Raw genomic sequence first — 24551 nt, forward strand, 5'->3', positions numbered from 1 at the left:
TGTATATACACAACATATTTTTAGTTGAGCATATACGTTCTAACATGTTACCTGTGAAAACTACCAACAGAGGTATTTTATTTGATGTTATTTCATTGCTTCCATTAAAGGAAACTTTTAGCGATATGAAGGAATGAAATTAGTAAAGAATGAAAAATGAATATAATAGACAAGAAAATATTGTCACAAAACCAAAACTTTATTCTCCCATATGACTACTAGGAGACTTCCAGCTGAACAGGGCATTTAAAAAACACTCTGTAAAGGGCCAAAAAAGAAATAATTTAGGCTTTGCGAATATGATCATTGACGATTAATTAAGTTTTCAGGCATAGAGAATAACCAAAGAAGCTGGCAAGTCCCTGTTCCAACTTTAAGAACTCCGAAAACTGAGTTTCACACAATTTCCACGTGAGATAATAAAATTCTTTCGGTTTTCCTCAGCCATTAAAAGTGTAAAGCTCTAAAATTAAAAAAAAAAGAAGAAGAAGAAGTAAAGCTCATTCTCAGCTCACAATAGACAGTGCAAAAACAGGGGCAGGCTGCCCTGCCTTGATTGAAATGTAATTCCAAGAGGAGGGGCGTCAAGATCTGGGCTGTGAGTGCTGGACACCATCACTGGACTCCCCTGGTAGACTCGGAGGCCGTTCTCAGCCCTGTGCCCTGGCGACTGTGCCATCTGTTTTTTCTTTCTTCGCGTTTGGTGAGCTGAGCAATCTTGACCCAAGACCCTTGAGATTCACATTCAGTCTGACCACGCCTCCAGCGGGTGCTTTTACGGGGTGAAGGGGCGGGGGGAGGGTTCATCGCCCGCGCATGCGCCCAACTGGGCGTCGCGGCCAATCAGATTGTAGGCGCCGACACCTGGCAGCCAATCATCGGGGGCAGCCCGCACGCCTGTAGGGGGAGGCGGCGCCCCAGACCTGAGGAGGCCTCATCGCCTCAGGCTCGCCTCCTCAGGCTCAATCTGGGAACTGCCTAGGGCAGGTGAGCCGCAGGCAGTTCTGTCTCCTCCATCAACGGGGACCGGTAAGGACTGGAGCGTGGTTCAGCCCAAGCGGTGCCTGGCGGCTAAAGGGAGGGTTTCTCGGGTCCCCACTCGCACAAGGCCTTGCTCGGCGGGGCGGCTGGTGAGGGCCCGCGGGCCCTCAGGAGGGAGCGTGCGGCAGGACCCACAGGCCTCAGGCTCCTTTCACCCTCTCCCCTCTCTAGTCTGGGCGGGCTCTGCTCTCCAGCAGCTTTCCTGCCCAGGGGTGGGACAAGCCAGCTCGCGGAAAGGGCCTCTTGGGCCCCTGGCCCCCGGCACCACGCCCAGCTCTCCTGTGGAACCTAATGTATTTAAACACACATGCACAAATCTTCACGGCCCAAGCCGGTTCTGCACCCAGGCACAGTCAGGTGGGCGCAGCAAAAAAAGAAGAAGAAAAAAAATCGATCTAGTGGCCTCTTCACTGCCCTGGTGCTTTGGTCGTTTTCCTGTTTCCTCTTGCCTCTCCTCGGACTCCAGGGCTGCCCCGTCCTTGGGGGCCCCGAGATTCAGGCCTTTGGTTCGGGAAGTTGGCAGATGAGGTATTTGTTTGTTTGTTACTGAGAGAAGGGAGGTGGGAGGAAGAAGCTCAGGGCTAAGGAGTTCAATCACTTGGTCTGGTTGAGTGTGAGACACCTGGTCAGCATCCGTAGGGTAGGACCAGGTAGGGCCTGGGGGGATAGAATGTTCCCGGAACAGGTGACTCACCCTGAGCTTTTCTTCTGCTTGTCCCCAGGATGTGACCGTTTGCTGCCTGGTAGGTCTGAAGCGCTCAGGATTTCAGTGGGCCCCTGAGGTAAGGTGACAGACATCTTTACAATAAGGGACAAAGTTGTGGCTTTCTTACTTTCCGTTTTTCTCCTTTCATTCATTGGCTGACACGTTGGTGTTGAGAGAGAGTATTCCTGATTGGGGATTACCTGACCCTGATTGCGGGTGCTGACTTCAGGGCAGTCATGGTTTCAGGTTTGCAGCTTTCTGAGTGGCAAGCTTAAAAACAGGCAGGGTGACTTGCTTTCTCCTGCCTTCTTGAAAGAAAAAAAGTAAGAGCACCATGGGTCTTAAGCTGTGTAGAGCTGACTCCTACCACTTGGTGAGGCTAAAATGGGGCAATGCACATATCCTAAGGTTTTAGCTAGGAAAGCAAAGCAGTGCAGGTGTGGGGGTTCCCTGGTGGCCTGGTGATTAGGATTCTGGGCTTTCACTGCAGTGGTCTGGATTCAATCTCTGGTCAGGGAACTGGGACCCCACAAGCCAAACAGCATGGCCAAATGAATAAATGAATCAAGTGGTTCATTCAGAGACAATGTCCTGTGATTTAACATGTTCACGTGAGATTACTTGCTCATTTCTGTATCCTTAAGGGCTTTTTTTCATCAAGTAAGTGAACTCCACTGGATGGGGGTGAGGCACCATCTGAGTTCATTTCATGCGAGTAAACAAGATCATAGGAAGCCCTATGCCCAGCAACTTGTGCCTACAGCTGTGTTGTATACTTATCTTGCTGGTACAGCTTTGAACTTCACAGCATGTTTTGTTTTGGTCACAACATGTGGCTTCATAGGATATTCGTTCCCCAACCAGGGATCGAACACAGGATCCTGGCAGTGAGAGGACTGAGTCCTAACCAAACCACTGGACTGCCAGGCAACTCCTGTGTTTCGGTGCTTTGGATTGGTGTGTGTGTGTGTGTGTGTGTGTGTGTGTGTGTGTGTCTGTGTCTGTGTGTCTGTGTGTCTGTTTTTTTAATTTTTGCTATATTTATAGGAGAACTCTTCTGTGTGTAAGTATGATGTGAATGGTATTATAACTTGAAATGTTTGTGTTGTACATACGATCTCAAAATTGAATAGATTGAAAGAACTTCACACTTGTTATCTCTTGGCCTAGGATCTCTCCTGAGGTAGTAGTCAAGCTTTTGTCTGGCTTGGCCACCTCTGAAGACTTAGCTTGTTGAATCTACACTCTCTCACTTGCCTGTACTCATGAAGCCTCAGTTCCTCCTTCTGTGGGCCTCTCCAAGGGGCTTCTCTTGTGGAGGCTGCTGTCTTTTCTCAGAATGAGTGATTCAGGAAAGCACTTGCACCCATGATAAAGTGCAGAGTCTTCTTTCAGATGTTACACATCTTCACTTGTGTATTTGCTTAGTCTCCCAGGTCAACCCTGTGATAGATTGAGAGAGAACTACGCAGCGGTGGGAATATCAGGAGATTCGATTCACTGGTTACCGTACCCATTAATCCACCATGCCAGCCTGTTGTTTCATATGACCTCAGCTCTGTCAATGTGAGCAAATTATTTGGCTTGTGTACCCTTCTTGTGTGCCGCTACTGCTGCTATGCCGCTTAGTCGTGTCCGACTGTGCGGTCTCATGGACAGCAGCCCACAAGGCTCCCCCTTTTCTGGGATTCTCCAGGCAAGAACGCTGGAGTGGGTTGCCATTTCCTTCTCCAGTGCATGAGACTGAAGCCGCTCAGGCGTGTCCGAGCCTTCGAAACCCCATGGACTGCGGCCTACCAGGCTCCTCCATCTGTGGGATTTTCCAGGCAAGAGTACTGGTGTGGGTTTCCATTGCCTTCTCCAGCTTGTGTGCTCTCTGGCTTGATCTACTCAATTCTTGATGTACTCAGTTCTAGACCTACTCATTTCTTGATCTTCTAGCAAGTCTCCTCTTTGTCCCGGATTAAGTTTTCTGTTTCTCTGGATGGTTCCCATCAGCAAACAGACTGACTATAATGTGACCTGTCGTTAAAAATCCATCTTTGGGTGACACATCCTGCTTCTGCTGCTTTTTTTTCATGTTTGCTTATTATAGATCTCTGCAGAGTTGTTTCTAGACTTTGTTATCTCGAGTTCTCTCATTTTCCTTTAAAGCCGCTCTTGTCAAGGCCACAGGTGAATTTCAAATGTTTAACTCCGTGGTCAATTTTTAGTTGTTATCTTATTTACTTTATTGGCATCCTTTATCAGACTAGCTCATTTCCTCCTCCCTGAAAAAAATGTTCCACTTGGATTACAGAGTGCTTCTCTTTCCTGCTTCTCTTCCACCTACAGTTCTCCCACATACAAAGTGTGACCTTTGTGTCTGGCTTGATTCAGATGTCATATTTTCTTTTTCAATATTTATTTATTTAGCTCTGTGGCATGTGGGATCTTAGTTCCCAGCCCAGGGATGGCACCTGTGGAGAGTCTTAAACACTGGATCTCCAGGAATGTCCCCTCGTTTGTGTACTTTCAAGATTCCTCCATTTCATGGCTGTATAGCAGTGAATGTTTTTGTTTTATTTTTATGGCTGCATATGGTAAATGGCTTCCATGCAGTCCGTTTTGAGCATATACCACAGTTTGTTTATCCATTCGTCAATGTTGGGTAATACGTGGATGGTGTACTCTTTGTGGCTATAGTGAGTAATGTTGCTGTGAACACTGATTTTGCATGGACTGAACATTTTCAGTGTTTGTGGATATGTACAAAAGAGGGAAATTCCTGGATCATATGGCTCCTCTATATTTAATTTTTGAGGTACTGACAAACCACTTCTGCAAGAGTGGTGGTACCATTTTACAGCAATTACCTCAACAATATCTGAAGATTCCTTTTCTCCACATCCTCTGCAGCACTTGTTATTATTCGTCATTTTGATTGGGTGTGAAGTAGTATGGGTGTGAAGTAGTATCTCAGTGAGACTGCTTTACATTTTGCTAGGGGCTTCCCTGGTGGCTCCGAAGGGAAAGTGTCTGCCTGCAATGTAGGAGACCTGGGATCAATTCCTGGGTCGGGAAGATCGCCTTGAGCAGGAAATGGTAATCCACTCCAGCACTGTTGCCTGGAAAATCCCATGAACGGAGGAGCCTGATAGGCTACAGTCCATGGGGTTGCAAAGAGTCGGAAATGTCTATTCAAATTCTTTTCCTGGTTGTTAAAAGCTTTTCTTTTTTTAATTGTTGTAGAAAACATCTAACTTAAATTTTTACCATTTTAACCATTTTTGCATGCTAAGTATTTCACACACTTTCATCAGCCTTTTGGAGAAAGAAATGGCAAGCCACTGCAAATCCGATGGAGAAAGGAACCTGGTGAGCTTTCGTCCATGGGGATGCAAAGTCGGGCACACCTGAGTGACTAACACATATACACACACATAGTCACAGTGTTGTTTTGTTGTCGTTGTCGTTGTTTTAGCTGTGCTATGCAGCTTGAATGACAGTTCCCTGGTTGAGGATCATACCCAGGCCCCTGATAGGAAACTGTGGAGTCCTAACCTCTGAACTACCAGGGACTTCCTTATCACATTGTTATGAAACAGATCTCTACACCTTTACATCTTGCAAAATCGAAACTCTGTGCCCATCACTTGTCCCATTAAACAGTAACTGCTCTTTTCTTGCCTGTTGACCTAGACCGTGGACTCCGTCGTTCTTTTTTGTTTCCTCTCGATTGCTTGACTGTGTTAGCTATTTCATACAAGTAGAAACTTACAGTATTTGTCTTTTTGTATGACTGGCTTATTTCATTTGGCTTGATGTCTGAAATGATCATGCATGTTGTAGCATGTGACAGAATTTTCTTTATATGGCTAAATAGTATTTCATTGTATGTATCTATGACATTTGATGGACATTTCGATGGTTCCACCTCTTAGTTGTTGTGCTTCGTGCTGCTGTGAGCACGGCTGTGCAGATATCCCAAGACCCCATGTTAACTTCTTTTGAATTTATATCCTGAAGTGGAATTGCTGAATCGTGTGTCAGCTCCAGTTTTTTAATTTTTCGAGGAGCCTTTAAACTGTTTTCTGTAGCAGCTGCACCATTTTAAAATCTGTCCATAACACACAGGGATCCAGTTTCTGTACGTGCTTGCCAACAGTTGTCCTTTCCTTTCCTTCATATGTAAATTGTGTGTGTATATGCACACACAATTTTTTTCATGCCCTTTTCCATTATTGTTTTTCACAAATTATGAATGTAGTTCCTTGTGCTATCCAGTACGATCTTGTTTGTCTATTGTATATATTACAGTTTGCATCTGCTAAACACCAGCTCCCAATCTATGCCTGCCCCACTTTTCCCCTCTTGGGAATCACATAGTCTGCTCTCTCTGTCTGTGAGTCTGTTTGTGTTTCATAGATAAGTTCATTTGTGTCATATTTTAGAGTCCATGTAAGTGATACCATACGAGATTTGTCTTTCTCTTTTTTTTTTAATTTTAATTTTTACTTTATTTTATTTTACAACACTGTATTGGTTTTGCCATACATTGACATGAGTCCGCCACGGGTGTACACGAGTTCCCAATCCTGTCCTCCTCCCACCTCCCACCCCATATCATCTGTCTGGATCATCCCTGTGCACCAGCCCCAAGCATCCTGTATCCTGCCTGGAACATAGACTGGCGACTATCTTACATGATAGTGTACATATTTCAGTGCCATTCTCCCAAATTATCCCACCCTCTCCTTCCCCCTCGGAGTCCAAAAGTGCGTTCTATACATCTGTGTCTCTTCTGCTGTCTCTCATACAGGGTTATCATTACCATCTTTCTAAATTCCATATATATGTGTTAGTATACTGTATTGGTGTTTTTCTTTCTGGCTTACTTCACTGTGTATAATCGGCTCCAGTTTCATCCATCCCATTAGAATTGATTCATACAAAGTCTGCCAGCAATAAATGCTGGAGAGGGTGTGGAGAAAAGGGAACCCTCTTACCCTGTTGGTGGGAATGCAATCTAGTACAGCCAGTATGGAGAAGAGTGTGGAGATTCCCTAAAAAATTGCAAATAGAACTGCCGTATGAGCCAGCAATCCCACTGCTGGGCATACACACTGAGGAAACCAGAATTGAAAGAGACACATGGACCCCAGTGTTCATCGCAGCACTGTTTATAATAGCCAGGACATGGAACAACCTAGATGTCCATCAACAGATAAATGGATCAGAAAGCTGTGGTACATATACACAATGGAGTATTACTCAGCCATTCCAAAGAATATATTGTCTTTCTCTTTCTGACTTCCTAAGTATTCTTTTTAATGCTAGTGTAGATTCAAGTGTTTACTTAACAACATGTGTTGCTACTGTATAAAATGTGGTTGACTTTTAAAATATTTGTCTTCTATTCTGCAAGCTTTATATTAATTCTGATACTTGTGTTTTCTTCAAGATTTTCTATATACAAAAGTATGTTATCTCCAATATACTTTGACTGTTTCCTTTCCATTCTGAAGGCTGTTTTTTGTTTTTGTTTTCTCTTTTCTTTTTTTTCTTTTCAAACAACAACAACATTTCTCTTTTGTTACCTGATTGCTCTGGTTATAGAACTGCCAGTATAATGTTGAGCCAAAGTGTGTAATAGACTTCCTTGTGTTGTTCCCAGTCTTAGAGGGAACGCTTTCAGTTTTTCATTATTAAGTGTGATGTTAGCTGTGGGTCTTTTTACAGGTGCCCTTTGATTGAGAAAGTTCTCTTCTGTTCTTAATTATTAAGTGTTCTTTTAAGCCCGGTTCTGAAAAGGTGCTAGATTCAGGGAAATGCTTTTTCTTCAGGCAGATGTGTTATTTGTTTTATTGTGTTCAAATGGCATAATGTTGAGTGACTTTCATATAATGAAGCAACTTTGCATACCTCCCCAAATCCCATGTGATCATGGTATACAGTCTTTTTTATATGTTGTTGGATTTCGTTTGCCAGTATTTTGTTGAGGACTCTTTCACCTGTATTCGTAAGGGATATCAAGGTGTGTGTGTGTGATGCCTCTGTCTGATATTGGTATGAGAGAAATACTGGCATCACTTTGCCTGCTATGTGGGGAAGAGACCTGTGGCGTGAAGGATGAAGCATTGTTGGATTTAAGTTTAGCCAGGATTAGAGGGAGAAATTTAGGATATATCGGTGTGGAATTGGGGTGAGATTATCAAAGAGAGCTCATTCTCAATTTCCTAGGCCTGTGTTAAGTGCTTGACATTGAATTATGCTGTTTGTTAACTAGGTATAGATAGATTATACTTTGAATTTGCTACCTATTTTCTTTGTTAACATTTATGAAATTAGAATTTGTGAATCAGGTGTAATGTGCATTTAAGATACATTTTCTTCAAATTTTACTACAAAACAAGATGCCATTGAATAGCTGATGCCTTTTAAAAAGAGCTGGTAACCTTAAGTCTAAGAAATAAGCATGTTTGTCTTTAAGAGACAGAAACACCTTTAAAAGTTATAAATTTGCCCAAGAAGATGCAACTGGTGTGTGGTTAACTTAGAATTCCAACTTAATCTTCTTTGACTCCAAAGTCCATGTTTCTGAACGCTGTACAACAGTGCTTTTGTAAAAATACTCGTCCTTTACATGTGATTTCACCTAATGATCAGTCGTGGTGGGTTTTTGGGTTTTTTGTCTTTATTTTTTTAAATAGAAGAGGTTAAAGTGAACGTGGGACAAAGCTTATGATTCTAGAGCCATGTAGACTTGTAGTCATAGGTTTTTCAGCTGTCACTGAGTCTCGTTGACACTCGGTGTCTTTGTCTGTAAGATAAGGATGTTTAAAACTACTCTAGAGTTTTGGAGATAATCAAATAGCCCATTTTTCTGTACTTAACTAATATGTAGTATGTTTATACTTAGGTGGCAGTTTGTATAAAGGAAGCCCTGGGACTTGTGGCCGCACCCTGTAAGAATAAAAAAGTACTCAAAATATGGAACTACCATGTATGTTACGTGAAGAAGAACAAGAGCCAGAAGTACGGAAAAGGGAGGGAGAAGCCAAACAAGCAGATGATGATGATGATGATGAAGTGATCTTGGTCGGAGTGGAACATGTAAATGAAGATGCTGACGTGATCTTTGTTGGGATGAGCTCAGCTTCAAAACCAGTCGTTTCAAACGTACTGAACAGAGATACCCCAGGTTCTTGTTCAAGGAGAAAAAGGTATGGTCACTTCAGGAAAGGTAACGCTGACAAATTACAGCCTGCTAGTCATGTGACTGCTATATCAGAAGCAAAGGCTGTCTTGCCAGTTTCTGACTCTGAATCAAGATCAACAGATAGTCCTATTATTATTGAACCTCCGTCTCAAGCTGATTGTAAAAATATTTCACCACAAAGAGTGCCGAAGTGCTTTTCAAAGGAGTCATGTTCTTCTTTGATTACCTTCACAAGTTCATTGCAGCATCCAGCAGAAAGAGCGGTTTCTGCAGGAGATATGAATAAAAGTCCTCATGTCTCAAAGGTACTTTCCACTTGTGAAACAAATAGCAGAAATCCCAAAAGGCCTAAGCTCAGTGATGGCATTATAGGGGAACATTGTTTAGGTTTTTCCCCTTCAGGTATTTTTCATACAGTGACCACTCAGCAAAGCACACCAGACCGTGTCCATACCTCACTAAGCCATGTTCAGAATGGAGAACCTTGTCCAACACCTTTTCCAAAGGACAGTGTTCATTGCAAGCCTGTAAGACCTTTAGGGGAAAATGGACTGACAAAAACTGATTTTCCAAGTTCAGCAAGTCCAGACAAAATTGGTGATCCCACAGAAGGAAAGCTGACTGTGTTACTTGGTGACTTCTACTATGGAGAGCATGTAGGAGTTGGGCAGCCAGAACCGAAGACCCACACAGCGTTTAAATGCCTCAGCTGCTTGAAAGTTCTAAAAAATGTCAAGTTTATGAATCACATGAAGCACCATTTGGAACTTGAGAGGCAGAGAGGTGACAGCTGGAAAACCCACACCACCTGCCGGCACTGCCTCCGCCAGTTTCCTACTCCCTTCCAGATGCAGTGTCACATTGAAAGTGTCCACACTCCCCAGGAGCCCTCCGCAGTCTGTCGCATCTGTGAGTTGTCCTTTGAGACAGATCAGGTTCTCTTAGAGCACATGAAAGACAATCATAAGCCTGGTGAAATGCCCTATGTATGCCAGGTTTGCAGTTACAGATCATCATTTTTTGCAGATGTGGATGCACATTTCAGAGCATACCATGGTGACACTAAGAATTTACTTTGCCTGTTTTGTCTCAAAATTTTTAAAACTGCAACAGCCTACGGACATCATCATAGAGGGCACTGGGAAAAGAGTTTTCGCCAGTGTTCCAAATGTCGGCTACAGTTTTTAACTTCCAAAGAGGAAAGGGAGCACAAGACCCAGTGTCATCAAATGTTTAAGAAGCCTAAGCAGCTAGAAGGATTGTCTCCTGAAACAAAAATTGTTATTCAGGTATCACTGGAACCCCTTCAACCAGGATTGGTGGAAGTAGCATCCATTACTGTGAACACATCTGATTTTGAATCATCACCCCCCAAATCTAAAAGTAGGAGGTCAAAAAAAGAAGAAAAAAGTTAATTCTGCTTTCAGTAAGTCTGAAGCAAGTATTTCAGTCAAAGTTAAAAACCCCATTAAAACCAAAAAGATCAAATTATAGCATTATTCAATAATATCAAATATAGGGAAACCGATGGGTAATTTATGTGATTTTGTTTTAAATACAGGAAGTACAATTTCGTTTGATCTGTGTATTGAGATGTTATTTAAAAATCTATTATCTGTTTTTCATATAATTGTCTTAACATGTAAAAAGAATGTGTGCACGCGTGTGTGAGAGAGAGAGAATGAGAGAAGTGGAGAAAGGAAAAGTAAGAACCTATTTCGGTAGCTGATGTTACTTGTAAGTTCGAAAGCTCTAGTATACATATAATCTGTAGAGTGTTTTAGCAACGTAATTTTCAACTGTTTTCATGCCTTGAAGTTCTCAGTATCAGCTATATAGCCAGATTTGAATGTCACTCTCTGAAGTGCCTCTTGGGCTGATCGAAGATAACCTGGCTCTGAAAGCGTGCAGTGGAGAAGTTGATGGAGAAGCTATGATGTGAGTTTGGACCAGACACGGGATTTAATCAGTGAAGAGCTGTGGCTTCTTGTCCCAGCTGAGGAAGAGGCATACATTCACTCCAGGCATAGAGCCAAGGTAGAAGGAACACTGTCTCAGAGTGCATTTACCTAGCCCAGGGACATCTCAAGGAAGCCAACGGTTAAAAATGCCTGTGTTTGGTGAGAGACCCTTGCAAGCATCAAGCAGGCCCTGTGTATCACTGACTGCAGTTGGAGAAGCAGAGATAGTTAATAGAATGAGACCTGGTGCCTGTGGACCTCCTGTTGAGTGATCAAAAGGGGAATTTGATTCATTGCGTCCCCTTTGCCAGTTGGCTGGCCTGTAGTCCCAATGAGGTAGGCATATCTGTGTCAGACACAGTAGCAAAGCAAGTTAAAATTCCCAAAGGAAAGAGAGCCTTGACGTCCACTTTGATTTGTGCTGGACCCATAGTTTTAACTGCAAAGGATCAAACACAGGAAATCTGTTCAGCTTTTGAATTGGGCTAAATTGAGTTCTCTTACCCTTAAGCTACAATGGAGTTGTCCAAGAATAGTAAATATGGCGGATAAAAATAGTCCAGGGTGATTAAACCCTTTTTAGAACTCTTCCTTATATTTTCCAGTTACATGTGTCTTACCCTAGTTGAACATGTGAAGATTTCAGTTTTGTATCTTATCTTGCCTTGGACACAAATGTAGTAGCGTTAACAGCTAATTCTTGGTGTGTGTAATTTCCCATTGTATCAAACTAATTGAGTTTCAGTCTTTCTTGACACAGTCTGATGTGCAGGAATTGTCTCCTGTATTTCAGTAATTATCAGGTCATAGAGTTATCCTTCCTCTAATCTCGCCAACCATCTAATCTGTGATTGTACTCGTGGAAACCTTTTTTTCTTGCGGTCTCCAAGGGCTCTTTCACAGACCTGTGGGGTACAACCCCTCTAAGTATTGGTTCCTGAACATCAGCACACTTGGCTGCCTCTGTAGGTTCTTGGAGTTGAGTCTCCTCCTGGAGTTGAATGTCACCCCTTCTCCACTTCTGGCACAGATAGCTAGCAGTCTCTGTGCACCATTCAAGGAAGCTGGGATCCTGTCTGTAGACCTATGCCAGGAGCAATCTCTCCGTTTCCTCTTCCTTTCTCCTCCTCTTTGTCTCTCCCCACTCTCGCCACTCCTCAATTTATTTAAGTCCTCTAAACTTTCCCAAAATGCTGGAAAGTGATAATCACCAAGGGGTTAGCATCCCTCTCAGAACTGAAGAGGAAGGACTACAGATGATTAAGCTGTAGTGAGTCTATTGTCTCCATTTTAGGTAATTTCCTGAGTGTAAATTCAAATTCAAATAAATTGTGTTTATTTACTCGAAGCTTGATTGGTTTATTTGCACTTTGAATATTTTACTAGGCCTTTCCAGTTAGTTTACTTGGGCCCAAGCACTTTGCTGAGTGTCAGCTTAAACCACTTTTAGTTGTATAAAGAGTGTGTGTGTATTCTGGTCTCAGGTGAAAACTCTGTGTGTAAATAAATACGCAGACTATTGCATTCTTATCTCCTTTCTTCGATTTCTGTAGTAAAAAATACGAAATGTTTTAGTTATGTGTTTTTATTGTTGCTGAGTATTATCAACACTGTTACTGTTAGTTGCTGTGAAGTATGCTCCTAAGGAGGACAAGTTGTATTTATTGCCAAATTAAAAGGTTCCAGCAATATGGTCCCTGACTGCTTCCTCTCTTCCATTCTCTGTCCTTCTACTCTACTCTTTTCCCCACGAATGTACTCTTTTTGACAACACTGGCCTTGGTTTTCCTCCATCAAATTCCATTTCTTCCCGATCCAGAGACTGCAAGTGCTGTTCTTCGGGAAATGCTCTTCCCGTAGGCCTGCATGGCTTGCTACCTCCCTTGTTTGAGCTTCACCAATGCTGTTCAAATAACACAATCAAATCTCCAACCCCCTCTCTTTCCTCCTCCTCCTTCAAGGCACTTGAAGTCTCTATCCTCTTCTTCCCTCTCCAGCCTAAATTTCCTAAATTTTCACACACACACACACACACACACACAGACACACACACACACACACAAACGAAGAGAGAATAACCTCAGGGCTTTGCTTCTTAGATTTAACTTGAGTCAGATTCTGTGCCTGCAAATAAAAGATAGTTAATAGTGAGTTGAGTTCTTTCAGGAGCTTCCTCTGTTTTTCTATTGATACCTCTATATTTTGTTCACACAATGACACTTTGTTTTCTTTACGAATATATTGAAGATCTGTCAACATGACTATTTTGTTACTGCCCTTTGTGAATTTCCTTGTCTGCTGTGCTTGTTCTTTTGGGAAAAATTTATTATTTTATTAATGTTGCCAAACATTGTAAGTAAAATTAGTATTTGTAGAAATAATTTTTAAAAAATTATTTCTGCTGTCTGTCTTTTTACAAATAACATGGCATATTTTTATTTTTTTAAATAATCGTATTGGTGTTGGCCAGTTCTGAACTTCTAAATAGTGATGTGTAAATGGGCTTTCTTGTTCTGAGTACCATCAAAAGCAGTGAGTATCTGGCTTAATAAATTTCCGTTTCTGTTTTTAGATCTTGAAGAGAATTGTTTGATTGGATAGTTTACAACATTTGTTGAGACATTTACTTTTCTTTCGTTCTCCGTTTGTTCCTTTCTTTTTCTTGCTTTGTTCCCTTGTCTCTCTTCCTCTTTCTTTCCTTCCCTTTCTTTCTCCAGGTTTTTGCTTGACTGGACCTTTCCTGAAACAAATGTAATTCCACTCAGAGTTGAATATTATCCTCTCAGAATCCCATAATTAACCTCCTTGTCCCCTTATTAGATTTGCCACCGTTGTATCAATGTTTCTGATTTTCTTTTTCCAAGAAGCAGCTCTTGCTTTATTATCCCAACAAGGTTCATTTTTGTTGTTTTCTATTTTTGTTTCAATTCATATATACTTTCTACGTTCTTTAGGATTTTTTCCTTTGTAACTTTGTATTTTAGAAGCTTTCTTTACAATTTTTTTCTCTGTTAATGTATTAAATTTACAGTCTTGAATTTCAGATGTATATCAGAGTGATTTAGTTATGCAGATACGTATCTATTCTTTGGTAGGTTCTTTTCCATTATAGGTTATTACATGATACTGAGGATTTCTTTTTTTTTTTTTTTTCTCATAGATGGTTTAGGGATTGACCTATCTTTATTTAGCAATTTTGTCTGAATCCCAAATATTTTTATGTATACATGGTTTTTAATTAAAATTTCATTGTCTAAGATTTTTGGCAAGTTGATTCCAAAGATTTCACTATTTTCAGGCTGAATGTTCTAATTTATCGTTTGCTGAGAATTAAGTTTTCCTTGGAGCTCTGAGGGTATGTGTGTGTATACACTGACATGTCTATACACACATCCTTTTCAGATTCCTACATGTTTTAAGATATGTAAATGTAGTTTCAAAGATATTTTCTGTTTGTATGGTGAAAACATAAAATGTTTTAATTTTAGATATTTGTTCCCCCAAATGAATATAGTATAGAGAGTAAGGTATAAAACTATATTCCTTTGAGAATTATCCTTACTAACAGAACTTGGCAATGTTAAAAAATTATTCATAACACTTCCGAAAGGTGGTAAGGAAAACTTGATTCAAGGTAAGAGTACTACAGTGGGGTATTATAACATGGGAGAGAGATTGAGCTTATGTCTGACTCCAGCAGGGATGCAGCTGGGATTTATAGCTAAGGAACAGGGTGGGTCCATGGGATTACAAACAGAGATGGGAGACTGAAAAGCAATGGACAACAATAACAGAATGGGTGTCAGTGGATGGAAACTTATTAAGAGGACTATAAGGGTGAGGGTGGATTCTGGCTCAACTGAGAGGATCATTGCTGAGGCTAGGCAAGGCTGATAAGATATTCAGGTGAGTGAAATGATATTTGATCTGATACTGAGGGTGGTCAAATCAAGGGTGGGCTGTGTTTTCTAAAGTGAAGTAGCAGATTCTGGATTAGATTGGACTAGATGGACAGGCAGCCCTGAATAAAGGCATTGCCCAAAGTTGGCAGTGCATTAATGAACGAGTGCTGCATAACCAATTAGCCAAAACTAGCAGCTTGAAACAATATAGTTTCATACTGCTGGTGAAAGTTGGGAATCCAGGAGTAATTCAGCTGAGTGTTGTGGCTCAGTGTCTCATGAGATTGCCATCCTCTGAAGCCTTGCCATGCGCCGGTGGATTTCCTTCCAAGATGGCTTACTCACATAGCTGTTGAAACCAGTTTGCTTGCTGGCTGTTGGGAGAAAGCCTCGGTTCTTTCACATGGGCCTCTCTACAGGGCTACGTGAGTGTTCCCAAGATATGACTAAGCTGGCTTCTAGAGTGAGTGATCCAAGAGGATGAGCAAGGAGGCTGCAGTGCCTTTTATGACCTAGTCTCAGACGCTTCATTGTTCGTTTCTACAATATTCTAACATGAGAAGTGAGCCACTAAGTCCACCACACATGTGAAGGGGAGAAGGAAGGAACCGTGGACATAGTTTAAAACCGCGTGGTACACAGATGGCCGGAAACTGTTTACATGCTTGTATGTCCAAAATGCATTTTCCTGCCAATGCTTTCAAACGATTTATCTGTTATAGCATTAACTTGAAGTTCAGGACCTTGTCGTCTAAGTCAGGTCCAGCTATGGATCAGGGTCCACGTGTACAGTATCTCAAGTGTTCTGTTGCTCAGTTGTGTCGTATTCTTTGCAACCCCATGGACTGCAGCCCTGCAGGCTCCCCTGTCCGTCAACTCCAGGAGCTTGCTCAGACTCAAGTCCATTGAGTCGATGATGCTATCCAACAATCCCATCCTCTGCTGTCCCCTTCTCCTACCTTCATTTTTTTCCGCATCACGGTCTCTTCCAAAGAGTCAGTTATTCGCATCAGGTAGCCCAAGTGTTGGAGCTTCAGCTTCAGCATCAGTCCTTCGAATGAATATGCAGGAGAGATCTACTTTAGGATTGACTGGTTTGATCTCCTTGCAGTCCAAGAGCCTCTCAAGTCTCCAACACATCAGTTCAAATTATACAAGTGTAGTTCCTCTAGACCGGAGGATGTGTGAGCAAAAGAGATGAGTAAATCTGCTCCCTTTCACAGCCGACATACAGTGGTGGTATGTTGGGGCATAGATAACCTTCATAGACACTCCTGTTCCAGAAAGGGGAGGGGAGATGGGAGTCAGTAGTAGCAGTTGTGAAATCCCATGGGTTCTTGTGGGCAGTCCTTTGATTAGTATTTAAGGCCTGGAAACTTCCTCGGCTTCAGTCTCTGAATTTTTAACTCTACCCCCTGACGTGATGCTGTTGCGTGAAAGGTGGCTAGTATATGGTTACATGAAACAGTCTCCCTAGCCTGCTTCCTGCTTGTAGAAGGTAGAAGTCCAGAGCTCCTATTTTGTACTATTGCTGGTCCTTGCAGTCCGAGCTGAACTTAAATATGTTATCTTAAAACCTTGGTGTGTCTCCTGATACTCTTACTGGTGTTCATGGCAAAGCACCCCACTCCAAAGCCACAATCACACATGTCTTCATAATAAGGCTTACTCTGTCTTGGTTTTCTGCTGAGATAGCTGAGGGATAACACCCTGAACCTTGGTAGAAGTCTTATTGTGTGACTGAAAGGATCTCGGAGTGACACCCCTAAACTCTTTGGAGGGTATTGGCCTGACTAAATAATGCCATGAGGCATCCCCTTCCAGCTTTCTGAGGCTTACCAAACAATTTTACAGTCACACTCACCTTTAGAACACCTTTGTTTATAAAAAATAATACGAAGAAGAACTGGCCTGTTGGTGGTGTAAAATGTTATATTTAGACCACCTAATCTCAATGCCCTGGATATGATCTTGCTTGAGAGTCATTAACTTTAACATCTTCTGTCGTCTTAAAAGACTGAAAAATTGCCAAATTTTTAGAAAAATTCCCTTCATGTTTTACTACAGGCAGCAAGAAGAGACCAGGAAGCACTTTTGGCTGTTTGGATGGAAATCCTCTTAGATAACTCAATTAATTAAGTACAGTTTGTCCTCCCAGCACATTAGGTACATTTTCTAGTTTTCATAAACTGCAGGTGTAGTGGACTTTCCTCTTCACACTCCCCAGGCTCTTTCCTCCTGCCTCTCCTTTCTGCCAGGCATTCTAGCTGCACGACTGTGATTCCACTTAGAACGTGTTTGCTCAGTGAGATAACGGGGAGCGATTCCCTGGCTTCAGTGCTTCTGCTGGCCAGAGACTATGTACCTTTCCCTAAGAACTTCATGTTTTTGCTGTCCAACTTCTATCACCTGGCTAGGTCAGTTGCAATAGCTCATACTCTCAAGCGAACTGGCAGGGATTTCTGCCTGCAAATGTGCAGAAACATACATGTGTACACAGTAACATCGCTGAGAGGAAACTTGTCCATATGCAGAAGTACAAGCTTTCTTTTCCAGGAACATGAATTTTGATAAGCACTCAAATTTCTACGCACACATGTGCACAAACATACACGTGTACACAGTAACATCCCCGAGAGGAAACTTGTCCATATGCAGAAGTACAAGTTTTCTTCTCCAGGAACATGAATTTTGGCAAGCACTCAAATGTCTGCACGCACATGTGCACAAATGTATGGGTGAACACAGTAACATCACTGAGAGGAAACCTGTCCATATGCAGAAGTACAGTTTTCTTTTCCAGGAACATGAATTTTGGTAAGCACTCAAATTTCTGCGCGCACATGTGCACAAACATATGTGTGTACACAGTAACATCGCTGAGAGGAAACCTGTCCATATGCCGAAGTACAAGCTTTCTTTTTCAGGAACGTGAATTTTGGTAAGCACCCACATGTCTTTGTCCTTGTTTTCTCACTTGCTCATCGATCATGTCATGTTACACTTCTACCTCTGTGCCTTATCCTCAAAGGTTCCAAAACCTTGGCATTTGCTATTGACAGGGACTGGCCTGCAGAGCAGCGGGCAGGGTTGGAAGTTCTTGGCATGAACAGCTGTATAACATGTGCCTGCCTTCTGCATTCTCCCATCACCTTGGACAGCTTCACAGTACCAGTCACGTTGGCCTGATCCATTGCCTGTGCATTCCTTCAGGGGACCAGAAAACAAGGACCTCTGAGCTCAGCTGACTTGAAGAACTGCTTTCTCGGTGTGCCCCTATCTAGGTCATTCCTTGTCAATGTTGTGCCCCTCTTGCTAGCCTACCACCCGTTACAGCCCCCAGCATTCTGAATGAGGCCCCCTGTTCTTCCTATCTGTGTAGCGTTCTGTGTGCACCATCTGCCTGTGCCCCCACGTGCTATCTCCACGTAGCAGGAAAAGGCCAGAAACGCCTGAGCCTCCAAAAGCCCCCAGAGACTGTGACAGGCCTGGGTCTGATGCAAGGTTGTGAAGAAGGTGCACATGGATACAGGGTCTCTTCCGATACCAAGAATGGAACTGGAGGCCATAAAAGTAAGGTGGCATCCCTACACATCTTCCTTTGTGTTTAACACTACCCATGCACATGGAGTCCCCCAACGGATGATGCACTGGGAAACCTGCAGTTTCTGGGCCCAGAGCTAATGCCTCCATTGGACAGAAAGCAGTGTTACTATCTGAAATGGACCAAGAGGGCTTGAACCACCCATGCCTCAGTGATTTGCTAAATGCCAAGGCTCTCTTTCAGTTGCTCTCATTAGGCCCAGGTCGGACTCCCTACAGTCATGCATCCCTGCTTCCCTACACAGCACGTGTTGCCAAGGCAGCCAGTGCCCGGTTGGGCCCAGGGACATCCAAGACGGTCACCTGGAAGGCAGCATCCCTCTGAGTGTCACCTGGGTGCAGATCCCCTACAACACAATCAGAGACTCTGCTTGAGCAAGACTACCAGAATCCTCCTTCAGGTGCAGACGTGCACCTTTGCCCTTCAGGCCCCCAAAGCCAGGGGCAAGACCCCAAAGAAAAGAAGGAATTCATGTCAGAACTTTCAGCATGGACCATGGGGTATCTTTGGCAGGACCGCTACTGCCTAGAGTCTGGACCCTGAAAACCAGCAGGCCCTGAACTGTGCCAGGGGCTTCTCTGTCTCCCTCTCCTGGGGTCCCTTGGGACATGGAGTTTACCCACCGCCCTTGTCTTTTCTCTGTTCCCTCCCTCACAGGCATATCCCGGCATAGGGTCACACAGGTAAGCCCACTTGCGCTTTCCTCGCCTTTGGGCACTGCCAGGGAGGCAGGCTGGAAGTGCCTGGAGGCATGCCACGCTCACAGCATGTCTCTCCTAGGATGCCTGTGGTTTTGCAGATACAGCATACTTTAGCACATCTCATGTTTTGTGTCATACCGTGCCAGTGTGTGCCACCCTCAGGGAGGGCGTGTGCTGGCTGCTGGGCTGATCTGGGGCAGCACTGGCCCAGGACCTTCCCAGTTCTCCTTGTCACATGTGTGTGGAACAAGTCTCCAGTGCAGCAGGCAATCTGTGACTCTTTCTCCTTCAGCTCTCTGCCCATCTCGGCAGGACCTTAGCCTCACCATCCCGGGTCTTGCCATAGGCACGTCCATCATTTCCAGAGGCCAGCCCGTGGCCCCACACACTGAGGGCTCCACAGGCAGTGGTTTCAAAGCCCCACCCCACGTGATTTGCTCTGTGTGAATCCTTAGACCGTGAAACCCTTTTCCTGATCCAAACACACACAACAACACGGTAGAACTGATGAGCATGTTTTGTATCTGGTCTAATTGCAGATATCTGGAGCCACAGTCTGGAGTTATCACTGGCCATCCTTTCCTCGTTCCCATCCTGGGCAGGGTCAGTGCAGAGATACGGCGACTGACCACCTTCAGCCTGGTCGCCTCATGATTCCTCTTCTGGTTGCTCAGCACCTCCTCTCCTGCCGCCTTCATCTCTGCCTCTGCCCTGGGCTGGACACACACACACACACACACAGGCAGCACAAATAAGCACGTGTGTACACACACACACGCTCAGCACGGGGACACAAATGCAAATAACGAACATAGGTGTTTCAGGAGGTGAAGGCGACCGAGGCCAGCAATGGCGGAGATGGCGACAGTAGGCACCATGTCCTGCCCTTGGGGCTCCCTGTTCACCTTCTCCACGAATTCTTCCGTATTTTCCCAAGGCAGCCTGAAGCCGCTTCCAGCGCAGCATGTGTGGTGGTGCTGAGCCACCAAGTGGTGGATGTGGAATTTCACAGAAGATCCCAAAGTCAGCACACAGGTGCACTGGGACCCCGGAGAGGACGCCCTTGCAATTTTAGGCCTTCCCAGGGTAAGGGGCGGGAGTGTAAGGCACAGGCAATCTCAAACTCAGTGAGCAACAGGAGGCCAGGAGATGGAAGGACCCATGGAAGGATGATTCTGACAAAGGAACTTAATTCACCCTGCCTCTAATAGTATCACCTAGCACTCTCAACTCTGCAACCACAACTGATTTGAGGGGACTTGCTTCACTCACAGACACACTGAATCCCCAAGCCCCCAGTCTCAGCAGGCCACTTGCTACATGCGTGGCCCAAATTCAGACTCCGCAGCCAGCGTGCATGAGACTGAGCAAGCCCATTTGGGAAAGGACAGTGTCCCGGCTAGCACAAGGCTGTCCCTTCATGGCCCACCTCCAGACCCCTTCACCACACGTGTTTCTGTCGTGGAAAAATCTTCTCTCCTGGGGTAGTCCTTCAGGAGATCATCCCACTGATCTTCGCTGATAATCTGCTGGCAACACTTTGCTGCTGAGCAAGCTTATCCCTGGGCTGACCAGGATCTGAACCCTCACACGAGCAGCCAAGAACTCCAACAACAATCATCAACTGTATGCAGGACCAAAACAATACCACCTCAGCAATCCTGTTTGATTCTGGGCAGTTGTGGCCTGACAACCAGTTGAGAAAGTTAAGGCTCCTGGTGTCCAGCCTGCAGCTGGTGCTCCCTGTTCAAAGTCCCAGAACCAACAGACTGGAGTGGAACGATGTCCCCTATACCCTGCAGGAAGAGAGGGGAGATGGGTGTGGATCCCAGAGGTGGATCATCCACACCCCTGCACACCCACAATCATCATTCCCGGACTCACGTGTTACCAGTGATGTCAAGGTAATACTCCTTTATGATCACTCTTTTCAAGAAATAGGGGTGGTCTCGAAAGGAAAAGATCAGCTTGCTGCATGACCGTGGACGGCTCGCACCTGTACCTGCTAGGACAGGGAGGAGGGAAAAGGTGCAAGCTTCTAGGGTCCTCAGCTTGCCTCCCAGGCAGGCATTAACACCTTCCACGAAGCCTCTCCAAACTCTCACAGTGTAGGACATGGATAACATGATCCTCCCACACCCCACCAAGTCCCATGCCCAGCTGTCCTCAGTCTCCCTCACTGACATTCAAGTCGATCATGTAGCTGAGAAAGTCTTTATCTTGGTCGCTGATCATGACAGGAACTTGAGGGTGGTTCATAATCTGCTTGAGGTCAAGGAGCCATTTATGCCACATGCTGGGCCCAGAAGAGCCAGGCGCATCAGCCCTAGTCTGGGGTGGAAGAAGGACACGGGAAGAGGCATCTTCAAGGATGCTGGGCACTTCTGCTTACCCAGCCACTACTGATGAGCTCAGGCCCTGCCATACCATCAGACAAGCTCATGGCTCTGTGTTCCTGGTGGTGTTCTGTATCTGAGGTGGTCTGCATTCCCCAGGCAGGGGCTGTTTCTGATAGCTATTATTTCCCAGACCTGTGTATGCTGGGTAGTGGCATGTCACTGCCTACATGGTAGGACTAACAATCGTTGTGACAAACCATGTCTGAAAGCAAAGGGGTTGGGGTTGGCTAGTGTATGTCTACATATGTTCTGTGGGTTTGTGTGTGTGTGTGTGTGTGCGTGTGTGTGTGTGACTCCCATATCTCAGTTATTTAAGGAATCATTCACCTTGACAACAATAACTGTCAGCTAAGGCGGCTCTGGTGTACTGTCTCTGGTCATTTCTGACTTAGAGGCTGTTCCTCCTCAGATGCAGGCCTGAAGTAGACACACAGGGTCATGGCTGCGACACTTACAGGTGTGGCCCTGCCCGGACTCTACTCAGCTGTGCCTTTGGAGCCTGCCAATTGCCCAGTACCACACTTCCTTCAGGGTCCACCATCCTGCCCCCTCGCCTCCACCCCTCCTCCTGCTCCTGCCTCTGCACCTCCCCCTCCTCCTGAGCAGCGGACCACAAGGAGTAGCAGGAAGGATACCACGTTGGCCCAGAAGCCAGGGATGCCCTGGATGATGGCACTCTTCTGAGCCAAGTCCCGCTTCCTCCTCTCATGGCTCTTGCACATGAACCAAACGTAGGCCCTGTAGGTTTTCTCAGGCTCAGAGCTCAGTTCCACTTGCAGGGTCGCCAGTGCCTGCATCACATCTAGTGCCGGGAGCTCACTCGGGCCTCCAGGCCTTTCCTGGCACTGCTCCTCCACCGTCTTCTCCTCCAGCTCCAGGGAGGACCCCTGTCGCTGTTACTCATGCGGCACAACCTCCACATCCTCAGTGATGTCCTCTGGAAGCAGCTGGAAACCCCGTCTGATCCCTGCCACGACTCCGTCCACCTGGGCCTCACCGTCCTCTCCTGCCTCCACTCTGAAGAGGGTGGCATCTTTGCCTGGCGTGGCCACTGGTGGCTGCAACGTCCCAGCCATGCGCAGCATCACCAGGACAGGCCACGGGGCCCCATCCCCCTGAGCACCTAAGGAGCTCACAGCTAAGGAGGTCTGGGGTCCCAGGACGCTCCCGCATTCCTCTCATGCTCCTCTTGGCTCTGGCCATGACCCCAGCCTGGGTCAGACGCTAAGGGACAGGACATAATAGCACCACAGCAAGTGGTGAGCAATGGCGGCCCAGGGTGCAGTAATCCTGTGGGGCCCACTAGCGTTTTTGCTGTGGGGAGTGTGGGGCATGGTTCAGAGGCTATGGCTCGCGTGTGTGTGTGGGGGCCGGGGGGGTGGGTGGCCTGAAGTATAGAAACGGACGGTGGGAGCCCAGGACAGGGTGAACGGGCCCTGGGACATCAGCCATACAGGCGGGGCCCTAGGCTGTGAGCCACGCACAGGCAGCTGACCCAAATCTAGATCAGTGGCCGAGAGGGTGGTGGACAGCACACGATGGACACGCCCCTAGACCGGATGGCATCTTCCGTGGTTCCTGGGATCCAGCTCCACTACGTGGCCAGACTCTGATCCAGAGAGCTAGCAGGTTTTGCATCTGCCGCTACCTCAGGCACTGTCATTGATCTGGTTCTGGAAATTCCAGCCACGGTTTCCTGATCCACAATCCAAACAGCACACTCCTGTGTCCCACAGGACCTTCAATATCTGGGAGCTCTCCCTGAGTATCCAGAGGATACACAGGGGTGCCAAGTGGCTGGATACTTTTCTCCATGGGACAGACAGACTGTTGCTGGCCGGATGCTAGGGGAGTAGGGAGAAACCCCACCGTTTGCCACGTTGATCTCCATTGTTCAGGGACACCAGGACCCTAGGGTATAGAGCTCTCTCTTTGTCTCTTTGTCTCTGCTTTGGCATAGCACTGTTTGGAGCAATCCTTCCTTGTGTGTTCCAGGGCTGGTGTCTGTGTGTCTCCTTCTCTTTAAGTGGTGCTGTTGCCATTTGCCACTCTATGGACACCAGCGCTTATAGGAGAAGCTTATCCTTGGAGTGAAGGCAAGCCCTTCTCCTCCTGAGTGAGTTGCACTGACGGGAGATCAGTTATTTTTTCCACAGGTTTCGAGAGTGCTTTCTCCATCTTGAAAGCCAACAGTGGGCAGTCCCTGCTGAACCGCAGAAGGGGTCGGGTAACCCTCCCTCCCTCACTGGACAGACATGAACCTGCACAGGCCTGAGGTGGCTTGGCCACACTTTTCACAGAGGGAGAAATGGGGCATGCTCTGCTGGCATGAGGAAGCTCCCTGAACCTTGTTCAAATTCCTGCCAGTGAGTCGCTAAGGACAACTCCCTGTTAAGTTCCGTGACTCACTGGTGCGGGAGACATGTACGTCTGCCCATTTACCCTATCGAGGCCCTTTCAGGTGGTTCTGTTCTCCATCTGAGAACACGTACCAGCCTGCCCAGTTACCCAATCCTGTGGGGCGGGGGGCAGCAACAGGAACAATCTAAGCCATCCATCGTATAGTCGTGACCCCCTATATATGCTTTCTGCAAAGAGTACAAAGAGTGATGTTTCAGACTGGAAGACTATGCAGGTAGCAAGTGCCTATGCTGCGGTGCTGGTCCATTTCTGAAACCTCACATAAACGGCAAGTGTTGCTCATGCTCACGGTACGGTCAGGGAAAGAATTCCCAGTGTTCGAGAAGGATGGAAAGGCCTTTGTAGCTGCATGTCCAAAGGGCTGTGGGGTCACCCGCTGTGGCTTCTGTGTCTGGCATTGCAGCCTGTTCTGTGTCTTGGCTCCTCTGCACTCTCCCTGGTGGCCCCCAGTCAATTTCTTCCTGCCTCTCCTTTCTGCCAGGCTTCCTGGGTGCACCACTGTGATTCCACTTAGAAACTGCTCACTCAGTGAGATAACAGGCATTGGTACCCTGGCTCCAGTGCTTCTCATGGCCTGAGTATGTACCTTTCCCTATGGCTTTCATGTTTTCGCTA

At 45.5% G+C, this 24551-nt stretch overlaps 1 pseudogene; it reads right to left on the reverse strand.

Moving 5' to 3' along the window:
* Positions 1 to 22591, reverse strand: part of LOC128070982 (testis-specific Y-encoded protein 1-like) — a 35795-nt pseudogene extending 13204 nt beyond the window's left edge.
* Between the last annotated feature and the right edge of the window lie 1960 nt (positions 22592 to 24551).

The sequence above is a fragment of the Budorcas taxicolor genome, chromosome Y, assembly GCF_023091745.1.
Source record: "Budorcas taxicolor isolate Tak-1 chromosome Y, Takin1.1, whole genome shotgun sequence".
Lineage (NCBI taxonomy): Eukaryota > Metazoa > Chordata > Mammalia > Artiodactyla > Bovidae > Budorcas > Budorcas taxicolor.